Source organism: Dipodomys merriami, unplaced genomic scaffold (genome assembly GCF_024711535.1).
Source record: "Dipodomys merriami isolate MVZ:Mamm:240054 unplaced genomic scaffold, mDipMer1.0.p SCAF_14, whole genome shotgun sequence".
Classification (NCBI taxonomy): Eukaryota; Metazoa; Chordata; class Mammalia; order Rodentia; family Heteromyidae; genus Dipodomys; species Dipodomys merriami.
The window spans coordinates 38,756,072-38,770,045 of NW_027202715.1; the positions used below are offsets into that span (position 1 = coordinate 38,756,072).

General features: G+C 42.5%; 1 protein-coding gene across 2 annotated transcripts in view; it reads left to right on the forward strand.

Moving 5' to 3' along the window:
* LOC138826170 (DNA nucleotidylexotransferase-like) overlaps nt 1-13,974 on the forward strand; it is a 120,787-nt gene that overhangs the window by 93,659 nt on the left and 13,154 nt on the right. The gene's annotated exons all lie outside the window — the stretch shown is intronic.

A 13,974-nucleotide genomic window follows, 5' to 3' on the forward strand; every position in this document is an offset into this window, starting at 1 on the left:
TGAGGATCACAGTTCAAAGCTTATTCAGCAGGAAAGTCCCTGACACTCATCTCCAATTAATCACCAAAAGCCAGATGCAGAGCTGTAGCTCAAGTGCTAGACCATTAGCCTTAAGTGAAAAGCTCAGGGACAGTACCCAGTACCAACACACACACACACACACACACACACACACACACACACACACAACACACACAACACACACACAGAGCTACAGACACAGTCATACATATACACACATACACACAAATAATGCTATCAATCTTTCTAAAAAAATCACTTGTGCTTTTTAATAAAATCCACTATTTGCTAGCAAGAAGAAATGATCCCATGCTTTATGGAATCTGGTACAAAATTACTACACAAGGCCCTGAGTTCAACAATTACTGTGGATTTCAAGGTGGTACCTGCAGATCATTGAATCAAAAATGAGTCTCTTCTGAGTATGTGACCCTGGGTGACATTCATTACAGCACCCGGGCCAACTGGTGAATAGAGGGTTTTAGAACTGTTTTTAGGACTTAATAATAAAATATTCTCAAAGTGTGCTAACTGTGGAGGGAATGTTGGAGTCACATCTTCCCCAGTACTGGAAATACCTATAATGGCATGGGGTAGGGGTTCTGTGTGCTGTGACCTAGGATGAATTAGCACTGGCCACACTGAGACAGACTGTGGCTGGATCTGTGGAAGGATGATAAAGCCAGGTTTCTCTGCTTCAAGCAAGTAAAATCAAGGTCATATTTTTCTTCATCAAATGTCCCTTGGCTTCACTCTATCCAGATCCCAGGGGCCTCTTCTTCCACCCACTGTCCCCACTTTATTATTCCTGGTGTCCTTCTTGCTAATTTGGTGAGGTATCAGTGACATTGTCCACATTGTTCTGTGGGATGGATGAGGAAGCGCTGTCCCACTGCAGCTATGTCTGCCCAGCAGGATGCCTGCTAGACAGATTTCAGCGCATTTTCCAATGGCCACTGTCATGAGAGCTGGCTTTCTCTCCACTACCATTTCCACCCCAATGGGCCTGGGGTGCTGTCCCCCAGCTCTTCAGCTCAAGCTGAGTGCTGTACCACTTGAGCCGCAGTGCCACTTCCCGTTTTCTGAAAATCCCAAGCACCGGGCTTGGGATTTTATCTTTACAGCCTGTTGGACTTGGGCACTGATGGGAAAGTTGGGCCTTGGCAAGGTTAAACAATTGATAATAAGAGGAAGGTATTTGGTTCAATCACAGCCATAAGACTGCAAATATGCTGGGTGCTGGTGGCTCACGCCTGCAATCCTAGCTTTTCATGTTTTTTGCCTAGACCAGCCTTGAACAGGACAGTAATCCTTCTACTTGTACCTCCCAAATAGCTGGAATTACAGAAGTGTGCCACCACACCTTGCCCTGTTTTTTGTTTGTTTTGAGATAGGTCTTGCTGGGTAGCCTGGTTAGCCCTAAATTCAAGATCCTCTTATATCTGGATCCTGAGTGCTGGGATTACTGGCATGTCACTGTGCCCAGCTTTTCTTCTATTTTCTGTCTCTCTACCAGATCATATTCCCAAGTACTGATGCAGCTCCATCCATTACGCTCTCCCTCAAAACCCTGTAGGTGGCTCTGATTTCTCAGTCACTCCTTCCTTTCCCATGGCTTCCTACCCACTCAGATACTGTCAGACATGGGAAAAAATAAACATCAGTGGATCAGCAAGGAGAAAAAGCTGACTATTCTAAAGAAGTTGTAAAGATTTAATGAACACTGGACATTTAAAAATCTGGCCTTGTGTTGCAATGCTAACTGTCAATGCTTTGCACAACCTCAAATAACTGAAAATTGGTCCCACCCCCCTTTATAATTCATAAAACTCTTTTACATGCACTAATGTACTTGAACTGTAAGCCACATCATGGCATCATTGAGAATGCTAGGTCCATTTCACAGAGGAGGAAACTGAGACACAGAGAAGTTTTGTATCTTGCCCACAATTAGTCAATATGAGAAGTAAAGTCAGGTGCTCTGATTTGGGAGCCAATGTTCTTTCCACCATCCCACACAGCTATTTATTGAACTTTAACTTCAGCTCAATGCACATTTTTTTTCTTCTCTTTTTCCCCAAATGACGAGGGACATAAGTAGAAAGGCCTGAGAGACAGGTCTATAGTTCCACTTCTTACCTATTCTCTTGCTGCCAAATATAGAAGTCACTGGCCTCTGCTGGTTTTTTTTTTTTTTTTCAAAAAGTAGGTTACAGATCAGTGGAGAGAAAACAGATTGTACTTAATAAAAGAATCTAGGAACATTAAGTGGTAAAGGCTAAGATGAAAGATGTTGAAATCTTCTGAAAGTCATTCATCCACCGCATGTAGACTTTCTCCAACAGGGACTTGTTTTACAACCCAGTGATAGAAATTCTGACCCCACGAGGTGACAAGTAGAACTTCCACACCGTGGAAATCAAGCTCTGTGTAGCCAACTCAGGAAGCTGCTACCACAATGGTCAGAACATAACAATACATAAACTATTGCTTCCAAATTTAAAAATATTGAATATGATTTGTTTTCTTATTTTTAGAAAGTAAACAGTTACCAAACTTTAGAAAAGATTACTGTATTGGAAGTGAGTCACATTTGCTCCCTCTCCGAATTATTCTCTTTGACAAACAATTATGAAATGTCTCAAACTTACTGCATTAGGACCCGAGTTTGGTACCACAATCACAGTTAAAGTGTGCTTCTGTGGGCCGTTGAACCCCTTTTCCTCCCAGGTGGTGATAAAAGACTTATGCTTCCTGGCAAATAATGAGAGGGTTTTGGCTACCTCCCCAGCAAAACCAGCTGTGGAGAAATGGTTTGGCACAGATGTTCTTAGACCCTAGCACCACCCTGTGTGCATCAAGCTATATTGCCAGCAGAATTCTCCTTGGTCTATCTTGATGGAAGCGCACATGGCATGCATTTGTAATTTCAGGACCAGAACTAAACCCTTGTAGACATAAACAGAGTTTATCTAAGTAGATAGATACACCTTATTTGTCTACTTTAAGAGTGGGAAGAGACTGATGGAGGGAGTGGCTCAGGTGGTAGGATGCCTGCTTTGTAAGCAGGAGGGCCTGAGTTCAAATCCTAGTACCTCTAAAAACAGAAGTAAGAAATTATAACCTCCTTGTGCAACCTTTTGGAGACCAGAAATAAAGTAAGGGGGAGAGGGGGAGAATAGATTAAAAAAATAGAAGAGAAATTAGGTAGGGCAGAAGATAAGTAAAATAGGGAGTGAAAGTGCATTCTTCAGGTAACTTCCCAGGAAGCTGGATCTGAGATGGGTTTGTGTACAGAGGTCTGTCGGGGCCACCTTTGGGATCTTGTCTGTCCGACAGTGAAGGGAGTTGATTAGGCAGTGGAGGGAAGAGGGAAGTAACACAAGTGGGGGCCAATCGTACAGCATGCACAGAAGCTTGGCAGCCCTTCAGCTGCCACCTACTGAAACAAGATGGCTGAGCCTCATCACCTCGCTCAACCACTGAGCACAAATTGACATGAACTGCTCCCAGGAGATCCTGTCCTTAAACAAGATGGTTGCCAGCAGTCAGCCAATATTCCTGTCCTGAGGGTGGCTAGGCCAGATATCATAATACCTAGCATGGAGGGCCAGTGGCTTTGATGGGCAATTGCTATGGGGCACAAGATAAGCAGAGGGTTCAAAGCATATGGTCATCTGCTTCTATTTATCATCCATTTCACTCCTCAGACCCCGAGAGTTAGAGATGCGACCATAGCATAAAATCTCACCTATAAATCTAGTAAAGAACAACTGAAATAGTCAATAGACTCTTTTCACACCATAATGGTCAAACCGATTTGTAATTTGGTTAAATTTTATATGCTTTACAATTTTGGCTATGATCCTATCACTTTCCAACTATATATATATATATATATATATATATATATATATATATATATATATCTTCTGTATGAATATGTATGTGTGTGTGCATGTGCATGTATATTCTAAAATGTATGTCATTCAAGAAACTAAGCTAGAGCCAAGCACTGGTGGTTCATATTTGTAATCTTAACTACTCAAAATGCTTAGGTCTAGGGACTGAAATTCAAAGCCAGCCCAGGGAGAAAAGTCTATGAAACCTCAGCAAAAAGCTAGATTGGAGGTGTGACTCAAGTAGTAGACTGTCAGTGATGAGCAAGAAAGATGAGCAAGTTTGAGGCCCTAAGTTTTCAAACCCCAGTTCTGGTGCGCGCATGCACGTACACACACGCACACACGCACACACACACACACACACACACACACACACACATACACACACACACACACACACACACACACACACACACACACACAAGCTAGGCATGGTGGTGCATACCATAAGGAGACATGAGGATCATGAGTTGAAGGCTATGAGTTGAAGCTATATAAAAGTACCCTGGCTTCAAAATAAAAGGAAAAGAGAAAAGAAACATTCCAGGCCTTCCTGGCAGGGCAGATTTAAGCCCCAGAATGCACCTGCTATCAAGAACCAAACACAGCTGTTGAGGCAACAGAGGAAACTGATGCTTGGTATAAAACCAACCCAAAACACGCCTGCCCGCGCTGACAATGGCAAAGTGCCCAGATTGACAGCACGAAATAAATAGATAATGTGAGGTATTTGATATAAAAGAAAAGAAAACTGCCGGAAACAGAAGTCTTCTCTCCCAAACTGCCTTCCTCCAATGTGCAGCAGCGGGGCTCCTGAGGATAAAAATAATGTTTGTTGGGGAGCAGAGACCCACCTGTGCCCTGACCAGGGAGAATGTGCAGCCATCTCTTCCATCCCACGGCAGGAGCAGGAGGGGTCTTGAAGCAAGCTTGGGGGCCAGTGGCACGCCAAATGGGGCATGAGGGGATGGTGTTAGCCATGGGAGGCAACTACAGAGCATGAGCAGAGTGGCGGCCAGTGACACGTGTGACCTTAGCTCTCTTTTGGCTCTCATCCTGTCGCTGGCAGGTGCATTGGTTGTGCCCACCAGCATTTGGCAGGAGAGGAGGATAGAGAATAGTAACCTAGTACCCACTGTGGGCCTGGTAGGCAGGTGTTTGGGGATTGGTCTGTTGGCTTTGGTATGTGTATATTTTTTGTGGTACTGGGGTTTGAACTCAGGGCCTGGGGCTTGCTAACCAAGTGCTCTACCACTTGAGCCAGACTTCAGCCTTTTACAATTTTTCTAATTTTTTTGGGGGGGGGGTCAGTCGTGGGGCTTGAACTTAGCCAGGTGCTGTCCCTCAGCTCTTCAGCTCAAGGCGAGTGCCTCTACCACTTGAGCCACAGCGCCACTTCCAGTTTTCTGGTGGTTAACTGAAGATAAGAGTCTCAGACTTTCCTGCCCAGGCTAGCTTTGAACCATGATCCGCAGATGTCAGCCTCCTGAGTAGCTAGGATTACAGGTGTGAGCCACTGGTGCCCTGCTCTGATTTTTGAAGCAAAGTCTAGCAACCTTATCCCTGGCTGGCCTCAACTTGCAGTTCTGACTCTCCTGAGTAGCTGGGATTATAGGCATGTACTGTTATACTTAGCTTTTATCCCGTACCTTATTTGTCACATACAACACTATGAAGTTAGCAGTGTAATTATCATTTTACAAATCAGAAGCTGGGAATCCCGCCACTCAAGGAAATTGCCCAAGAACACACACTTGGTAAGTGGGGTCCCACAGGGAGCCCTGTCCTACAAAACAAGCAAATAAAATGCAAACAAGCTGAAAGAGGAATTGTGTGTTTCTTATCACACACTGGAAATAGCAGAAAACATGTCAACTGTTATTTAGCTTACTTGACATAATCAAATTACCTTTGACTTATCACTTTTTACTAAGGACACATAATGTAAACTCACGTAATGTAAAGTGATTTGCTATTATGGTAACACACATAATTCATGTTTATTGTAGAAAATTTGTAAAACAATAGCCAGATATGGTGGTACATACCTGTAGTCCCAGCTAATTGAGAAGCTGAGGTAGGTGGACCTCCTGAGCCTGAGAGTTATAGACCAGCTTGGGCAATATAGTGAGAACATGTCTCAAAAAGAAAAACTACGGCTGGAAGGTGGCTCAGTGGTAGAGCACTTGCCTTGTATGCATGGGGCCCTGGGTTTAATTCTTTAGCACCACATAAGCAAAAAAGAAAAAAGCTGGAAGTGGTGCTGTGGCTCAAGTGGTAGAGCACTAGCCTTGAGCTGAAGAGCTGAGGGACAGCGCTCAGGCCCAGAGTTCAGGCCCCATGACCGGACCCCCCCCCCCCCAAAACAAAAGAAAAGAAAAAGAAAAACTATAGCTACTCAGGAGGCTGAGATCTGAGGATCATGGTTTGAAGCCAGACTGGGCAGGAAAGTCCGTGAGAATAAACTACTCAGAAAAGCCAGAAGTGACTCTGTGGCTCAAGTGGTAGAGTGCTTGCCTGGAGCAAAAGAAGCCCAAAACAGTGCCCAGGCCCAGAGTTCAAGCCCCAGGACTGACAAAAATAAATAAGAAAAGAAAGGAAAAAGAAAGGAAGGAGGAAGGGAGGGAGGGAAGAAAGGAGGAAAGAAAGAAGAAAAGAAGGAAGGAAGGAAAGAAGAAGGAAGGAAGGAAGGAAGGAAGAAGGAAGGAAAAAAGGAAGGAAGGAAGGAAGGAAAATTAGTAGAACAGAAAAGCACAAAAACAAAAATTAAAACCACACATATATCAAATGATATGTGAAATCCACTATTACGCTGTCAGGCTTACCATCTGCCTTTCTAGTCTTCCATATCCAAATTGATGCCATATAGTTACCAAGTAACTAAGTAGTGTTCTGTCTAAGTTTACCAACCAAAACCTCCTGAACGTTGATTCTAAGTCTTCATTATAAAAATAATGCTGTGATGAACATTGTGGAACATAGGTCTTAATGTATCGCTCCTAAAAAAAAGAAAGAAAATGATGGGTTGAGGGATTTGAATATCATACAGATTTTTTAAACACTGTTATCAAATTATTCTTTTAGAAAGACTATACTTTTGTGTAGCAATGTGAGCGAATACCCACTTTCTATGCTTCCATTTTCATTGGACATGGTATCAGTTTAAGGTTAGGTATTTTTTCAAGGTACACTAGGTATTTCTGTTGAGAGAATTGAGTAGAGATGATTGTTTTGCATTCATTGGAATGACCTTGCTGGACAAAGCAAAAAGAGTAAGATACTTTCAGAAAGTGTGTCCCAGATGGGTGCCAGTAGCTCATGCCTGTAATTCTAGCTACTCTGGAAGCTGAGATTTGAGGATCATGGTTTGAAGCCAGACCATGCAGGAAAGTCTGTATGACTCTTATCTCCAATAAACCACCAGAAAACTGGAAGTGGTGCTGTGACTTAAGTGATAGAGCGCTTGCCTTGAGCTGAAGAGCTGAGGGACAGCACCCAGACCCAGAATTCAAGCCCCATGATTGACAAACAAAGAAAAAAGAAAAGGAAAGGAAAGAAAAGAGAGAGAGAGAGAGAGAGAGAGAGAGAGAGAGAGAGAGAGAGAAGGAAAGGAAGGAAGGAAGGGAGGAAGGAAGGAAGAAAGGAAGAAAGAAAGAAAGAAAGAAAGAAAGAAAGAAAGAAAGAAAGAAAGGAAGGAAGGAAGGAAGGAAGGAAGGAAGGAAGGAAGGAAGGAAGGAAGGAAGGAAGGAAGAAAGAAAGAAAGGAAGGGAGAAAGGAAGGGAGAAAGAAAGAAAGAGTGCCCTAGTCCTAGGGCTCAGACGACAAAGAGATGGAGTTGGAATTGTTGAGAACTGCTAGTTTGGATTGGGTTGGTAGAGCACAGTTCCACCTCCAATTTCATGAGATCCATCAAAGAAAGATAGGTATAAGTTGAAAAATAATAGCCTAACAACCAGATAAACAACAATCATATGTTATCATTATTTTTGTTTTGGTAGTACTGTGGTTTGAACTCAAGGTCTCTTGCTTGCTGGGCAGGTACTTTACCATTTGAGTCAAAGACCTATTTTGTCATTGTTATGGTTTTGAGGCAGAATTCTGCTCTAACTCAGACTGGCCTCAGACTCAAGATCCTCCTACCTCAGCCTCCTGAGTGTTGGGATTTTAAATATGTGTATCATTCTTGGTCCAATGATCTATTTTAGAATTCTATAACTGACTATTTTCTAGACAAAGTTAGCCCACTGGGGAGAAAAAAACTAAGATATGTTGCATTTGGACTCAGAAGAACTGAATTTGAGACCTTATTTGTTCCCTTATTCTATCATCTTGAGTACTTGTCTGAGACTTGGTTTCCCAATCTATGTGCAATACACCCACATAAGGGAACTTGTGGCTCATATATTGCTGTAGAGCAATTCAGAGTGGCAGAGTAGAATACAGATCTGAAAATCATAGTTCTAGGTGACCAGTAGAATGAAAGTGTGGCAATGCTGGTTATGTAGAATCAAAGCACCCACATACAGCATGCAGCACCCCATGCAAACTTCACACCTGAATGATTGTGAGAGGAAGAGAAAACCTCTGGCCTGGGAATTAAAAGGAATCCATAAAAACAAGAGAAAGACTTGAACACTCAGAGAGAGAGGTGATATACCAACAATGGTACTTTCTTCCCTACCTACGTCATGAGGTTTTCTGAGGAGCGATGGGGCTACACATGTACAGGCAGATGCTAACTTACTGTTCCCATTAAGCTCTTCATACTGGAAGAAGGAATTGAACAGACATAGGCATTCCTTCAGCAGGAAGCAGTTACCAGGGCGATGCCCATGAAGACTTCCCCTGGCTTCACAGTCTGCCAGTGCCAGTGAGGTGACATCAGAGCCCTTATGCAGGAGAGTGGCAGCCTCCTTCTCCCCCTCACTTCTAAACACACCCCTCCACTGTTCAGCCAGAGACAGAGCAGTCTCTTCCTATGGATCCACTGCCAACAGCTCACTCAGGCCCTCGCAAGAAGAGACCCAGGCAGATGGGCGCCTTGATGTCCTCCACTCCTCAAGACATCAAATTTCGAGACTTGGTCCTCTTCATCTTGGAGAAGAAAATGGGAACCAGCCGCAGAGCCTTCCTCATGGAGCTGGCCCGCAGTAAAGGGTTCAGGGTGGAAAATGAGCTCAGGTAGGATACTGCGGCTCTAACTTTGTTAAACAACTTAGGGAGTCTTGAGAACAGCTTCTTTAGCACAGGCATCAACCTTGATCATAGTTTTCTGAATAGAGTATGGAGAGTGATTCTGGTTAAAGACTCAGTGGCAGCTCATCTGATAGACCTGCCAGTGGGATTGTGACCAGATCAAGGAGGCAGTTGAAGCCACTGTTTAGGTCACCTAGATTGGTTCCTTTTCCACTCTGCTCCTGTTAAGCAGCAGTTCTTCTTGTTTTCTTCCCTGCTGTATATACTGGCCTTGCTTGAATCAATGAAGAGAAAACAGAACAGGATTGAGAAGTGATATAAGAACCTGGCTATAAATGAGGGTTCCAGATCAATCTGCCCAGGGATTGCAGTGGAGACAAAGCAGGTACCCACGCAATTCCCTGACAGATGGGGACCTATACGAGTCTCTGGTTCTGACAGAGTAGATGGACCACAATTTTGTCAGAAAAAAAATGTAAGCAGGCTAGGTGGCATTTGTTCAAAAAGAATCTTTGGTATTTACAAATAAAACTGTCAAGTATTTCTTGATAAAATGTCCGCTCTAATGTGTTGGGAAGACATAATTCAAAATCCAATAACCAGATGTGTTTAATTCCACAACACCATCATGCCTAAGACATGGACTTTTTAAACATTTAGTGTTTTGCTAAAAGATCCCCATGCAGAAATTCCAAATCTCCTTTGGCCTCTCTTCTTTTAATTGCTCTTTACATATTCTACTTTTTTCATTCCTATTTCTTTTCTTGCTTTTTACACTTCTACAACTATTTGCAAGCTCATTTTCTTACATTGCTTCTCAAAAATCATAGTTTCTATCACATTGTAAAATCTGCCTCATCTCACAGACTTACATAAAACATTAAGAATTAAGAGGAGAAAGGGGTATATAGGGATAGAGGCAAAAATAACCCCATAAAATTTTTAAAAATGAACAGAAAGCCTGAGCAAATATAGGACTGATTTTCATGGTCATGAAATGTGGTGAGAGTCAGCCAGGTAGATGAGAACCAGCTGTTCAAGATAACCACTTACGTGGAAGGCTCTTTCTAGAACATCCATACTTCCAGCCCCTGACTTACAGAGCTGGGATCCTTTGCTTATTCAGTGGCTGAAGCAGGTACTTAGGGGATCTGATGAAAGGCGTTTCTTCTGTTGGAGACAGCCAACAAGACCCACTCTGTGCTCCAGATGCCTGCTGCCACGGGCCAAGCCCAGCTGCACAGGCAACAGAGGAAACAAGTAGCTGGCAAGCAAACTGCTTGCTGTTGGGTGTTTGACTGGGGCAAAGTTTGCAGACTGGCAGCTCCAAAGAATCATTAAACACACCTGAGATCTATGGGGTAGGAATAAACCACAGGAAAGAGAAGTCCTACCTCTCTGTAGCTAAAGACATAGACTTTATGTGGAGAGGAAAATAAAAACAGTATGGGAGGAGGAAATCTCAAGACAAGAAATCTAGAGCTCGTAAATCCTGGCTCTGATCTTCCCAGCCATGTGGTGTGGTCAAAGTCTCCTCTCTCCAATCTGATCTTATTTTCCTCATAAATGGTCTAACGTGATCAGCAAACAGGAGAATGGGTGTCAGTGTACTTTGGTAAATGGAAATGCTTATCTGGTATAAAGTAAGATTTTCTTGGAATCAGCTGGATCTGTTGTGCTATATATCAGAACTCAAGGGAGTGGGCTCCTCTCTGGGGCATGAAGTAGATCATGTGACAGAAACTAACAGAACAAAGACAGGAAGAAAACCCACCAAGCTGTTAGAAGGAGTTCTTAAGGGTGGGAGATTATGGATACTAATATTTGTGCCGGTACCAGGACTTGAACTCGAGGCCGTAAGCTCTCACTCTGCTTTTTTCACTCACAGCTACCATTTGATCCATGCCTCCAATTTAGCTAATTCTTTTCTGTTAATTGGAGAGTTTTCTAAATTTTTCTACCTCTCAGTCTTTGAAGTAGCTAGGATTACAGTTATGAGCCACTAGTGCCCAACTAAATACTTTTTATGATCTGTATATTCTATGTACTAGTTGTTCTTTAAAATAAAAGTACACAAAAAACCCTAATATATGGCTACCCAGATCTTTACTTTTAGTCTTCTTGTATTATTCTGGTTTTGTTTAGCTAACCTGGCTGCTTGTCCTTCCCATTCATTCAGTATATATAACATTTGAAATATGGCTTTGACTTCATCCATTATCTGAAACCATTGTCTCCCAGGTCCATGGGAAACTCATGGTAGTAAACGCTGTGTTTTCCACCTGCGTGTTGGCTGACTCCCTATCCTTGACCAGATTCAGGCATGGCTTTTATCAGCCTCAAGGGCACATTGTTAGATCAGCCTCTTAAAAATGCCTGACAGAGAAAGCTCAAGGCAGGCAAAGAGTTGCAGACAAAGCCCAACAATGGACAGCTGCTTTAGAAGGCTGCAGTTATGAATCTTTTCTCCACCCCTTTGAGCTATGAGTCTCCTCATCAGTTAGAACTGTCTTTGGTCTCTTTGTCTCCTTGAAATGTGAACACTCAGATAACTCTCACTTCCCGGTGTCTGTAGGAGGGCACTTTGCTCTAACACACCACCAAAGTTTGCTTCTAATATAATGTAATGTAATGTAATATATGTATATTTCCTATAATGTATGAATATTACTTTGTCTCTGGCAACCTAATACAAACCTCAGTTTTATCAATGCAATAGCAAGGAATATTAGCTTCAGTCTTGCTTTAGTACAAATTACTTTCTATTTCAAAATTTGCAAGCTTTAAATTATTGAAAAAGTCAGGTGCCAGTGGCTCACACCTGTAATCATAGCTACTTAGGAGGCTGAGATGTAAGGATCTTGGTTTGGAGCCAGCCCAGGCAAGAAAGGCCATGCGACTCATCTCCAATAAACTACTCAGAAAAAGCCAGAAGTGGCTCTGTGGCTCAAGTGGTAGAACACTTGGCCTTGAGCACAAAGAAGCTCAGGGAAAATAAATAAAATTATAGAAAAATCCCATTTAAGGTGTCACTAACAATCCTGACATGTTATTCTTGGTTAAAAACATGACAAGACCGGAAACAGAACCCTGGCTAGTAAGAGCTCAGGATAAAACCTACACAGCTGCTTCCATCTCTAGCTTCCAAGGATTCTGAAAGACATTAGTTGCTGTGGGAAATTGGCCAGGAGGGGTTGTAAACTATAAACAACTTGGTTTGAGGGTAAATCATTCAAGTCACTGTTTACAAAATAAGTCCTACATCTGATGGGAGGAATCCAAATGATATCTCAGGAAACCAAGCAGAAAAGCAGGTGACCTTCCGTGAGTTTAAGAAAGCCAGACTGGACTGGGTGGCAGGTCTGTCTCTAGGCAAACAAAATGGGTGCGTGTCTTTCATGGAAGGCATTTCTAGTTGTTTGGAGTGAGGTAGCACTAGCCTGGGAAAGGAAGACAGGAAGAGCAAGGCAATTGAATTGGTAGCTAAGGGGAAGTTCAAGCCTCAGAACTAAGATTTGTGAGTTAATGTTGTAAACCCGAGTGTCTGAGCACTAGGTTTTTAATCTATTTCGTGTATGATTATATCCTTGTGTTTTAATTGACACCTAGTAATTGCACATAGTTATGGATTAAAGAATAATAATTCAATACATATCTAGAACATGTAAGAGTCAATGGGGGTAATTAGTGTTTCCATCTCCTTATAGATACATCATTTCTCTGTGTTTGGAGCTTTTAAACTCCTCTCTCTGGTTCTTTGTGAAGTATAAATATTTTCAGTACTGGAGCACTCAGAGCAGAGAGAAACTTGGGTACCAGCAAATAGACAAACAGATGCCACATAGAGCAATGGGAAATGGTCAGTGTGGTGTACTGGGGTGTGGGAGAGCGAGTCTCCTGGTCATACTGTTTCCAGCAGGCTCAGGAAGGCACAGCCAGAGGTGGACTTGTCTGCCACAGGCAAATGATAGCCCAGCCTTGAGGAATCACACTGTACGCAGATCTAGACCATCAGGTGGAGAAGGCCAAGTGAACTCAGGCAGCACAAGAAGATAGAATTCAAAGGGCAAGGACAGGGATGGCTCTCCAAGCTTGTATTTCTTCCATTATTCCAGACAAAAGACTAGTTTACAAAAAAAAATTCTTTTACCCTGAAGGTTTTATTTGAAAACAAACAATAAACCTATTGTGGTGATGTCAAATCCCTGTTCTTACCTTGTTGAGAACCCTGGGCTCACACCATATGCACTCCGAGTAGCACGGTCTTAAGAAGTCTTGTTTGTTGGACTCTTTGTCTGGGGTATGCTTTAAGATTGTTTTTGTTGTGCTTTGTTTGCCAGTTACTTAATTAGCAAGATTGGACATTTAAATCAGAGTTTTCTGTCTTCTGAATTCGATTCCATCACTGACATATCTACTTACATGAGCCAAAGAGCATACATGGCTCTCATCCTCGGCGTAATCTTAGACATACTTCCTCTGTCCTGGGAAAAGAGGCAGAGGTTCGGGGGAAGAAAGGGAGTGGGGAGGACTTGGAAATTGAGCCCCAGAACTCCTTCTCAACACTCTTTTCTCTCTCTGACCTTAGACAAAGCCCCATTATAACAAGATGAATATCATCTCTTATCTAATATTATAAATAAGTAATAATACATAATAAAGAGTCTGACGATATAAGAGTGAAATGTTTCCCTCTGAAGAGATATAGATGACTAGTATTTCCTGCATAAGTGTATTCTCTATCCTTTTGATGTCTTCTTAAACCCTTCACATGACGTTTATTACACATATTTTTTGGAATTAAATGGACCTAGAATTGGGAAATCAGTTGTAGCTGTTTCTTAGGTCTTGTAAA